Source organism: Pteropus medius, unplaced genomic scaffold (genome assembly GCF_902729225.1).
Source record: "Pteropus medius unplaced genomic scaffold, Ma_sr-lr_union100, whole genome shotgun sequence".
In the NCBI taxonomy this organism is placed as follows: Eukaryota; Metazoa; Chordata; class Mammalia; order Chiroptera; family Pteropodidae; genus Pteropus; species Pteropus medius.
The window spans coordinates 10,198,836-10,210,960 of record NW_024344378.1 but is presented as its reverse complement, the minus strand read 5'-3'; the positions used below and the strand labels follow the sequence as shown (position 1 = coordinate 10,210,960).

The 12,125-nt window shown below is 43.1% G+C and overlaps 1 protein-coding gene and 1 long non-coding RNA gene across 9 annotated transcripts in view; both read right to left on the bottom strand.

The window, feature by feature from the left end:
* The window catches only part of ABLIM1 (actin binding LIM protein 1), a 254,075-nt gene that overhangs the window by 167,747 nt on the left and 74,203 nt on the right, over positions 1-12,125 (bottom strand). The window lies entirely within an intron of this gene.
* LOC120609066 (uncharacterized) overlaps positions 7,933-12,125 on the bottom strand; it is a 6,805-nt gene continuing 2,612 nt past the window's right edge. Inside the window, exon 2 of the long non-coding RNA XR_005654645.1 lies at positions 7,933-11,060. This is a non-coding gene — a long non-coding RNA (uncharacterized LOC120609066). The remainder of the gene's footprint in view (positions 11,061-12,125) is intronic.

Genomic DNA, 12,125 nt, shown 5'->3' with positions numbered 1-12,125 from the left:
TATAAACACCCATGAGGGTCTCTCAGTTATATGGTAAGTCTGAGGATCCGGGTTTTGGGGGGACCATCCCAAGGGAAGGCAATCCACAGGGGTGTATTGAGTGTAAAAAGGAGGGTACAGCAGGTGCTTGAACCAGAACAAAATCATCTTCCCATCTTCAAGAATATGAACTGCTTTCCGGGGAGGGGACCCACCAAGTCTGCTTTGTCCCTGGTCTCCGGTCCAGGACATTTTGCTTTGGGATTTAGACTCAGCTGACAATACAATCACTGTACCCTTTCCAGACAGCTGTAGGGCTTTTGGTAATAGTGCCAGTCTCTTCTTATTTATTTGTCAAAAAGGTAATTGACCTAAATATGCTCTTTCATTTGTACCAAACCCAACACTCAGAAGGATAGAAAGAAACGCAGGTTCAGAAACGTACTCTGAGTTCCTACAGTGGGGCAAGGAGAACACCCCATACAGATACTTGTATTTCTGAACTAGAGAAAAGAAATGTTTGCTAATTTTCCCAGCACAAACAATTTATTTTATAAGAGAATTTTCAAATTTGAGTTGCTAAAGTACTTAATTAGTACTACCATTTACAAATTTTAAGTGTACTAATGGTCAGCAGATCTCATGAATGACCTGTTCTTATACTCCTAGGATGAGGCCATACAACGTCACGGTTAAGCCCATGAACTTGGATGTCAGGCCACCCTGTGTCCGGATCTAGCTCTTCTCACTACCTATGTGACTTCTGGCAGGTCTCTTCACTGCATATGCTGCAGTTTCCTCGTTTGTAAAATGGAGATAAAAGCCGTACTTGCTTTGTTGAGGTATTAGGAATACTAAATGGGAAAATTATAAAGTACAATGTTTGAGACATAGTGGGCCCTCAGTGAATGACAACTTTCTAGAATGACACTGCATCTACAGTCACCCACAGAGATAGAGTGACGTCCACATGCAGAAGATATTTTTTACATTCAGTGATATATTTGCTTTGTCAACATGTCCCAGATTCTCGCCAATCCCTGTTTTGTTCTTAAATGGCGAAAACAATTCCTTTCCCACTGACTTCCGAGGGTTGTTTGAGCATGACAAAGGAGAGGCACACGTAGAGGCACTCTGAAAAGCATGGAGCCCCATGCGACTCAAACGGGAGTTGAGCACCAGACAACAACAGGAAGCTGTAACATCTTGAGTTCTTTCTGGCAGCTGCAGGAAGCCTTTGCCAAACAACGCTGAGCATCCTGCCAGGAGCTGCTCCTGAGCACCCTGGGGCTTCACTAGCACAGGAACACGCGTGACTGCAGGAGGGCGCACTTCCTCCAGGCACCTGTCCTAAACAGGATGCTCTAAGCACACACAGTGGCTTCCTGGGAATCCCACTTCCTGTGTTGTGTTTATAGTCCTGGGCCCCAGCAGCACAAAAACTGGACCTCCACTGCTTCACAGCAGTGGAGGGCAAACAATAAAAAATCATTCTTTTTTAAAAATAATAAACTATTTTATTGTGCATTTTGTTATTATTTCTTAAAATAATAAACTATTTTTACTGTAGCTAAAATTTAGTAGATGTCTGTGTGTGCCACTGTAGCAAACACTTTTGCTATGCATGTCCTCATAATCAATACCTCCCTTAGGCCTGGGCAAGTAGGACCCCTCCCCCGAGGCCACACCTTCCTCAAAATGTCTAAGCGCCTTTCTTAGGACCACCTGGGGCCAGCAGTGCTGTCTAGGCCGGGCTCTCCAGCCTGCTCTTTGGAACTGATTATACACATCTCTCCCATGCTGAGCAGAAGGTTGACCAGACGCCCCGAGGAGCTCTAGGGTTCACCAATAGGGCTATCGCAGGACCCTGGAACTAGTTCAAGTCCAAGATGGGATTTTGGTGGACAGTCATTTCCCATGATTGAGCAAGATTGGGCTGTTGACACTGATTTAGAGCGACTCAAATTGTTTACATTGACAGGGGTCCCACAAAAAATACTTGCTCAGTGACACATATATCCTACGGGCAGATCTGCTCATAGCAATCATATAAGGTATGCATTCTTCCGCGTACCTTAAAGAGGGGAAAACTGTGACTTGGAGATACAAAATTCCCAAAACAACATATTTAGTAAGTAGACGAGCTGGGACTTAGATTCTGGAACGTCCAACTCCAAAGCCACGCACTGAACTAATTCCCCAGATTTCCTTATCTGCCTCCACTAAGATACGAATATCTCAATAATGGCTCTCCTACCATTACCCAGGGCTCCCTCTGATACTGTTTATTCCCTTGTTCTCCTGTGATTAAAACTGCTGACAAACCATTGTCCAGCACACTCTCATTCACCCAGTTTACCTGGTCTCCCCTTGACTTCCTGCCTTTTCCGATGGGCAGAATTTGTCTCTGTCATGAGCATCAATAGCTCATTCCAAAGAATCTGATTTGGATCTCTTTCATAGAAGCATTCAGTAGAAGTACCAAACTCACTCGCAATAAAGTGTTAGCTCCAGCAGAAATCTGCAGAAATCTATTTCTAATTGTGGAATAACCCTTTTTTTTTTTACTCAATAAAGGGATTTTAGGTATCTGCCAGCATACAAATCTGGTATTTGAGAGAGGTGCCCTAAATTGCAATAAGCATGGCCAACTGGTTCTGAACAAAGTTTTTCTAGGGTAGCTTATCAGGGGGCCAGGGCAGAAGTCACTTTTTCTCTACCCCCATTCCTTGCTCCTCTGATAAGGATGAAGTAGAGCCTGCTGGAGAGTGAGGGAGCCAAGGAACTGTCACCATCAGCATCTGTCAGATAGGTATCCTGTCCTGCCTTGGCACTGATCTGCTAGCCAGCCCCTCCCCATCCCCAGTCAAAGCTCAGTATAGCCATATATGAGATAATACTTCATACCCATCAGAACGGCTAGAATTAAAAAGGCAGATAACAACAAGTGCTGGCAAGGTTGGGGAAAAACTGGAAACTTCATACGCTGCTGGTGGGAATGCAAAATGTTGCAGCCGCTTTGAAAAACAGTTTGGGAGTTCTTCAGAAGGTTAAACATTAGGATTACCCAGAAATTCTCTTCTTAGGTATATACCCATGAGAAGTGAAACCTTATGTCCACACAAAAACTTGTATATGAATGTTCATAGCAGACATATTAATAATAGAAAAAGGTAGAAACAATCCAAATGTCTGTTAACTGATGAATGGGTTAAATATTACAAAATGTGGTGAATATTATTTACCATAACAAGAAATGAAGTACTGATACATGCTACAATATGAATGAGCCTAGAAAACACACTAAGAAGCCAGACTCTAAAGACCACATATTATATGATTCCACTCACATGAAATGTTCAGAATAGGGACATCTATAGAGACAGAAAGTAGATTAGTGATTTCTTAAGGCTGAGGGGTGGGGACAGAGAGGTTGGGGTGGGATTAGGGTAAAGCTAAAGGGTACGAGGTATCTTTTTGAGACAATAAACATATTCTAAAATTCTAAAATGGTAATTGTTGTACATATCAGTGGATATGCAAAAACCATTGAGTTTTAGACTTCAAATGAGTGAATTGTATGGTATGCGAATTGTATCTCAACAAAACTATTAAAAAGTTAATTGCAAAACAAAACAAAACAGAGCACGGCAGTACAGGTTAACTCTCTCATCTCACTCAACCTTAATCCAGCTCCACCCTCCTCTCTAGCTAAGAATCGTCAGGCATATATTCTGCTGTCTGGCTCACTTGGCTCGTTTTCATGTTTGTAGAGACCACGTCTAGTGGCTTTCTGCGCCCTATATTACTTCTGGCACTGATTTTGACAAGGAGTGAGCAGTTGGGTAGGTGTCGCCATCATTTATAAAGGCATCATTAAAACTTCAGAGTCTGAAAATTCCCAACTGCAATTATTCTGTCCTTCCACTGAAGCGGGCTTTGGCCACAGATCTTTCAGACGGTGCCTCCACATTCCGATGTGCTTCACTAAACACGTTCTTTCGATATAATAAACCCTTTCTTTTTCTCTTCTTTTTAAATATTTCACAAGATGAGCCCTCCGTAGGCAGTGACACAATTAGACCTGGACCTCCCGTAGGTCACTCTTTACTCATGTCAACCTGCCGCCCTGAATATTCCTTTTCTGTTCATCCTTTATCACATTGAAGAATGGCATCTACTGATGGAGACCTTTCTTTTCCATCATACTTTTCCATTACTAGCTTGGAAAGAGGCACGTTCGTTACTGAAGTTATAAAATCATAGACACACGTACCCTCAGAATGAGCTCCGCAGCTGTACTTATGTGACATTCTCCATCCCTCCCACCCACACGATTTTATACCAAGAACGGTGTTTCCTTTGAAGACTACATTATAGAAGAATGGTTCTAGGTAGCACTTTATCATTAAGATAACCACAAAACACAAAGCCAAGTCTAGAGTAGGCTCTTTCACTTACCCAAAGGATCAAAGTCATTAAACAAGTGCTCCAATGTGCAGTCGACCTCGGGAGGTAGATACAACAGATGGGTAATGGTGGCACGCCTGTGAGTGGGGTGGGGGCTCCCAGTGACACTCACATCCTCGACAACCAGCCTCCTTCGGTATGAGCGCCTGGTGCTGGTTCTCTCAGATGACGTGACTTTGCTTTTCTCAGAGCTGCACAATTTCCCCAGACACTTTAAACCAAGGAACGAAGGCATCTTGGCATGGATTACGGAGAAATGAAAAGGGGACACCAGGATCCCAAGGAGCTGTGCTTCTCCGCAGCTCTCCTTGCTCCTTATTGTGTTTTCTCACTGCCCAGCAAAGAAGATTAAGGAAGATGTATTTAAGTGATTACTCTCAAGAGCTTAGGGCTCCATATACGTCGATGATCAGGTATAAAAACAGCTGCTACTGAGAGCTCAAGACTATGTCAGTTTGAGACATGAATGCGTTTTCAAAAATCCGATTAATATCCAGAGCAGGAAAAAGGACCTAGCCGTGATGTCTAAAGGAATTCACATGCAATATCATCTGGTAAGCATACTGGGAATAAGTCTAGGCGCATATACACATATTGTACATAATCTAAAAATGCCAATCGGTAAAAACTCGAGATAGTAATTCTAAGTTCTCACAGAGGGGAGACCTCAATTAAAGTTCTCCAGCTTTGACTAGCAACAAATCCAGCTCCGGGCCACTTAAGTAATCTTTTCCATTTTCTAGGAGGAAACCACTCCCTCTAGTGCCATGAAAATCCTTCTGCCTCATTCCATTAATCCAGTGCTATATTCTTAAAGGTTGTTTCATGGGATTTCTGCTAATGCAGAATCTCTAGCGGAATCACATGATGGAGAGAGAATTACTATGTAGGTAGGTAGCTGCGTGTTTTCATGCAGTTACAAGCCAGCAGGACCTTCATGCCATTAGAGTGCTGATATACAAAAAGACGAGCCTGGTATTGAGTATTTACCCTCTGACATCCAACCGGTAAGGTTAGATAAGCACAATATGTGACAGTCTATAGCCACACAATAGTCACAAGTCAGAGGGGGTTTATAAAGCCATTCTTTCTCCTAATAAAATTTCCTTTTCATTAAAAACTCTCACACACTTTAAACAGAATAGAATTATGGAGTTGGAAAAGACTTCGAAGATAACCTAGTCCAGTGGTTCCCCGATATCGCTGCACAAAGGAATCTTCTGTAGGGCTTTCAAAAAAGACAAAATCTGTGGTACTGGCTCAGACTTCCAGATGAGATTCTTTGGGAACGGAGCCCAGGAACTTACACTCCCGTCGACTCCCCAGACCAGGACTCAGGAAGAACGAGGCAACACAGCCCTTTAACTTTAAGGTGAGAAAAGTAAGTCTTGGAGAAGCTAAGTGACTTTCCCATGATGCTTTTCCATGGTGGAGCCAGGTCTCCCAACTCCAAAGCTCTGACTGTTCCCTCCACAAAAGCTGTAGACGGATAATGCAGAGAAAGGACATCCTTACTTTGAGCGTTACTAGCTCCTAATCTTTAATGCAACATTTGGCAACAGAGTTCGAGAACCAGAGAATCTAAATTTGCTAGAATGATTCCAGCCTGATGGGAAGTACAGTGGAGATGGGGGCGATGGACTACGTCTCAGAGGCTTCCAGACTTGGGTGGAACTTGGGAGAGTAGAAATATGTGAACAGTCTGCTACCTCGATCGCATGGTAGAATTTCTGTTCTCAAATTTGGGGAATTAAGCCTTATCCAACATTGCCTCCAGAAAAAAAAAATCCTTCCAATATCTTCCTCTAAAAACAGTTTACAAAGCAGGGAAAACACTCTGTATGTGTCCTAGTTCTTGCTTGTCTATTTTGAAGAGCCTTGGGATATATGATGGAAGATATTTTATCGACGTTTCCCAAAATGTGGTTCCTGGACCAATCTGCTTAAAACACAGATGCCTGAGGCCCATCTCAGACACTGGGTTCTTCTAGAGTGTTGGTGTAATAAACAGTGTAGTGTGGGGACCTCTGCCCTACCCCATCAATCCCTCTCCCTGTGGTTAGTTTCCAACAGCTCTGCTCCTTGCAAACTGAGAACACGAGCAGCTCTGTCCGCTTATGTGTTCACCTGACTTGTTTGTGAAACATGTACATGTGTTTATATAATAAAGCTGGATGCAGACACTTTAAACACAGGCTCTTGTGCACACTACAAACACACAAATACAGAATTTAGACAGATAAGATGATCGTTTTCTTCAAATCCGGCATCTTCTGAATAACGACAAAAAAAGTGTGACTATTCCATGACTCAGCTGTTTTGCTTTCTTGGTTCCTAAACTCATCAATCATTTTCCACTAAAACAAATTCTATAGCATTGACTCTACCTCAGTGCTCAGCTGCTGTATCAGTAGAATGTATTCAGGCCATCCCTAAATTTTTTTGTAGATCCATATATTTAGTTCAAGAAGCAATTGTGTTCTGATAGACTGCAAAAGAAAAAAAAATTCTTCTTCAATAAAATAATTATATGTAAGAAGTTTAATATGTTTTATGAATTTTAGGTCAGGACAGAAAGTACACTAACTGTGGACCATAAAGAAAGCCAATGAAATAACAGAGGCTTGTTTGCTTTTAAGGAGAGTCCGATCGGGTGCAGATGTGAGGGGCTGACTCCTTTCTCAGGTGATGGAGAGGCCTAAGGGTTCAGATGCTAGGTGCTGGGAGGCTGGAGCCAGGAGTGAGAATGCGCACTTGCGAACTAAGTTCCACTTTCCAGAGTTCCCAGAGTTCTTGACCTAACTCTTCCATAAATTCAGGTTAACTACCAGCAGAGGCCAAGCCTCCAATCATAAAAATATACTTTCAAGAGTATCTGCCTGACAGTAAACTATAGCATGACAGCACAGTATGGAGAAGACCTCTAAAGGAGCTCAAATGGGCCCGTTTGCCCCACTGCTGCCTGAACATCGGCCTCTTTCCACAGCCTGCATCAGTCGGCCACAGCATTTACAAAGGAGCGTAGTGCTTTTTGTCACAGTTTATGTGGTTATATGACAAGATATCACAATGTACTACACTACAAAGCCAATACCAATTACGAATGCTTGACTTTTACCCACGATTTTGCCGACCTGCATATTTTATCAGATAGGACATTCCTAATCCTGCTACTTCCATTGCACCTAAACAAGCTCTTCTATGATAAACTATGAAAAGAAACAGTCAGTGGGCAAATGCACTCAATTCAACCGGCCTTGAGAGGCTCCGAGTGCACTGCCTTTGCACACCGTAGGACCTCAGTAACGCAATAAACCCGACCGCAGGCCAGGCACTCGGGGCTATGCAGTGCTCATGGTACAGATGCCTCACCCACTGCTCTTAATTCTCCAGTCATAGGTCAATCTCCACGGCAGTTCTCCACAAATGAACTCTGACTTTAATTTCATTCTATGTAATGATTTAGGTCCTTTTTTTTTTTTTAATTTCAGACACATGTTCCCTCCCCTTTAAATCATCTGGTACAATCTTCCTGCTAAGAAAAAAAATATTAAGAGAGAAAATGATCCGGTTTTACAGCCTGTGGCTTCATCAGTGACAATGGGTTGCTTTTTTTTTTTTTTTAATTCAGAAATGAGCAAACAGAATTTCTCAGCGGGACCATCAGAAACACCTGAAGTAGCTCAAAATACTCAGGATGATCTTGGCTGCTGAGCAGAACAGATTTAGCAGAGAAACGGCAGCTTTTTAAGTAGGGGGAGGGCTCAGCAGAAGGGGCGCAGTGGGACTTCCAGACACCCACATCTGGGCCCATTTGTGGTTCTCCCGCTCCAGTAGTTATTCCTGCTCCCTGCCACCAGCGAGTCTGATCCTTCTCTTCATCTGCATCATCAGCCTGGGGCATCTCCTCTGCAAAGCCCAATGCTTAAGGGGTCTTACCCATCCCTCCAAAGCAGGCTGTGATTTTCTGAGCATACTTGCACAGGCTCCCGTCTGGGTAGGGTTCCTCTGGAAGGCCTGCTTCGTCCATCATTCTGCAAGCAGCTGCCTCTCTTCCCGTAATGCCACCCGCCCAAGAGCTGCTCAAAATGGAACAAGCAGCCAAGCCCCCTCTTCCATATCATCTCCATTAATAATTCAGATACTACATAAAATCTGCTGAGCCTTCAGGATTGAGAGCATCAAGGCATTCTGAGAGACGAAGCATAATTAGTTTAACAGACAGCAAGCGTCTCAGGTTACTCTCTGACAGTGCTCTCGCTAAGCAAGATGTCCAAATGGCAATGACAGCCACCCTTGGAATGACTTCAAGGAAATAGCTGCAGATGAGAATAACCTGGGAATCGCCCGGCATTGCTCCAGCTCAAACCCTATACGTTAGGCAAGGCTGCCCCACGAAGCTCTCTCATCGCATCGCAGGGCTGCTCCTAACCACATATCAATCACCGCCCACCAGGCTGCAGTCTCCTCCAGCTGCGGAACCTTCTCTGCGTCATGAGACACCCAACCCTTAATCCCTCCTGGGTTTTTTTCTCTGTTCCCGAAATTCCTCACCCTTCTCCCATCTGATCCTTCTAAAAATCCACCTGTGCTTTAAAATACCACTCGACTGTTATCTCGGCCATCAAGCCTTTCAGAATCACTCCCATTAGAATCAATTTCTTCCCGTCTTGTCCCCAAATAGTGGCTCTGTCGTGGCATTTATTATCCTCTGCCTTACAATATGGTTACCTGGAGACTGTCTATTTCCCCTACTGGCTGTCAAGCTTCTGGAGGGCAAGAGTCTTAACTTTGCCACCATGTTTCCTTTACATAGGACTCTACACGTGCTAGGTGCTCAGTGCCTTGTAAAGAGAATTTGACAATTCTCGATAAGAAATCACTGTGAAATACGAGTACCCATTATTTGGACAAAAGTCAGATATGGAAGACAGAACTCACTTTCGTCACTAGTAACTGCTTTAACAGAAGAGGAAAATGTATACATTCTATACCAATTGTCTGAGAACTATTCCCACATATGCAGTTATAGGATGTAATTATTCTCCTGCCGGTCAGAGCTTTTCTAATTGTCACTGAACCGGATGGCACTAAGTGACAGGCGCATGGCTGAGAGGCCCAGGCCAACTGTGGTGATGGGAAGCTGTCCCAGTGGTTGGTCATTAGGAGACAGGTCGTCCTTGCTAGTGGGATAAATAGCTGGGTAGACCCAGAAACGCCAGCATCAGCATCCACCCGCCTCTGCTGACAGCGGTGCTGGCCCTGTAGCAGGTGTGTGGGCTCCAGCTCCACCTCCATGGCCCTCTCAGAAGGAAAAGTGCACAGGGAAGCGTTTCCAAGGGCATAGGTTAAAGCATTTATAATTCATCTGTCTCAACACAGAATAGCTCCAACTCACTCTGGCAAACCCCGTGTTCATCATTAATTCGCTAGAAAATGTCAAACATCCAAATCATCTATTTCCTGACTGCATCACAATCAGGGCCTTTTCTCGAGTTCATTAATCTCTGGACTTATATTTTGACTTCAAAGAGGAACTCCCTGTAGTTCTAACTACACGTAAGGTAGATAAGGAATAAAACAAGAGACCTGATTAAAATCAGTGTCAGGCTTTCCTCCAATCTTTGTTTAAGGGAGCTATCTTCACTGCACAAACATTTACTGAGTGCCTACAGTGAGTGCCAGGTGTTAGCTGCCTTAATGATGAATAAGACAGGGGCCCTCAAAGAGCACATGAATTAGCAGGAGATGCAGGCATGCGTATGCCTAACTGTACTGCAGCTCGCTAAATACCGCCCCAGTGTGTAGTAACAGCAATAAAAGGATGGGGGGTTGGTTTAGAAATTTTAAATATGGTTAGTGGTACTTTTTAATTTCCTGTCTTAATCGAAGAAAGTGTGTTTTAGAATGAGAAGTGGCTTATGTTTCACAATTTATGGGGACAATTTTATGTACTCCTGTTATAACCCCAACAATGAAGGGCACACAAAAAGATTAGCCCTCTAGGAAGTCCGTGGGGGGTGTGTGTGCCAAACATGTCCCCCCGCCATGCTCTGATATTTCGAAAGTACACAAGAAGGAAAGACCGAGTCAGCCTGGTGCTGTTGGGATTATTTATGCAGAATAGGATGTTCGATCTAGACCTCGAAGAGGGAAAACTTACTAAGAAAATAAAGGGATTAGGGTAAGACAGAAAAGAATGCTCCAGAAGAAAGTTTCATTAGGATCACACGTGATGATAGGATAGGGGTCGGGGAGCATAGATAAGGTCTTAGAAGGAAGAAGCTATCCACCCACATATAACCAAACAACTCTATTTAGAGGATATAGCATTACCTTTGAGCAAACACAAAACATGCCTCCAGACAGTCTGCTCACTGCCATTCTTTCTTTCTTTAGAGTGTCAGAACTCTGGGAAAGCTCTTGGCACGTACCCACAAATTCATCTCACCCAGATTCATTAGCAGCCTCTCTCAGCTCTCGATGTTGTCCAAGTACTTTATATAAGCACAGATTTGTTAATCATGGCAGCAGTCCTGTGAAATGAGGTGGTGGAACATGGAGCCCCCACATCTCAGACTGAGAAACTGAGACCCCAGAGGATGTTGCTTCTGTCAAAATAAAAGCCACAGTCAGAATTAGATGTTTGAAGAGAACCTGAACTCTCCAAAGGCAAATCCAAGGCTTTAGGATGCTTAAAAGAAGCCTTTGGCTATCCCGAAGTTTAGGGCTGCAGAGGTTTTAGAACGTTTTAAATGTGGCTACAGTTTCTAACGAACTTTCTCTTGTCTTTCTATAGTCTGGGCTGATCTGGTGACTTTCCACTGCACCCATTATCTGGAAGGGACAATTTATTGGATAAAAATTGGGAGTCTGATATGAAAGATGCTTTCAGGCAGAGTCACGGTGCAGGAATCATTTCTTCTACTAGTTGCCAAATTAGAGTATGCAATTCCTAAAAGATAATCTATGCAGTGTAGAAAGGAAATTCTAGCTCATGTATATAAAATCTCGTTCTTTAACAGTTTTAAATATTCATATGCTTTAGAGTATACATAATATTAAATAATGCAAGTGTATTTTTTATCAGTAAATAATACACATAAATGTGCATCTTTTTTAACCACTAGGGAAGCAAAATCAAGAGAGTTTGGAGACCAAGGATGATTCTATCAAAATAAATCATGAGGAAACCAATGAGAACTCAAATGACCAGAGAGAAGTACTAAATAATGGATGAAACCAAGGATGAAAATAAAGAAGAACAACGATGTGGTTGGTAAATGCACGGGCTTTGGAGTAAAAAACAAAACAAAACAAAAAAACACCCTTTTAAGTCCTGGCTTTGCTACTCACTTCTGTGCAACATAGGTGAGTCCTTCACTTACTTAAACCTTGGTCACCTTGTCTGTAAAATCGATACAGTGATAGTCTTCATTATGTATCCACTAAAGCCTTTTGTAGCTCTTAGACACAGAAGAGTTCAACAAATGTTAACTCAAAGGCTGCAAATTCAAATACTCATAGGACTAAAAATAGACATTAAAACAATGATTGGGGCGGTAGGTCGGTCCTGAGGTACTTGTGAGTGGTAGGATATGTGTCGAACACATTCCCCACCCACAGGAGCCACTACTCAGATCCAAGCAAACTCTGCGTTTTGGAAAGCAAGCCAA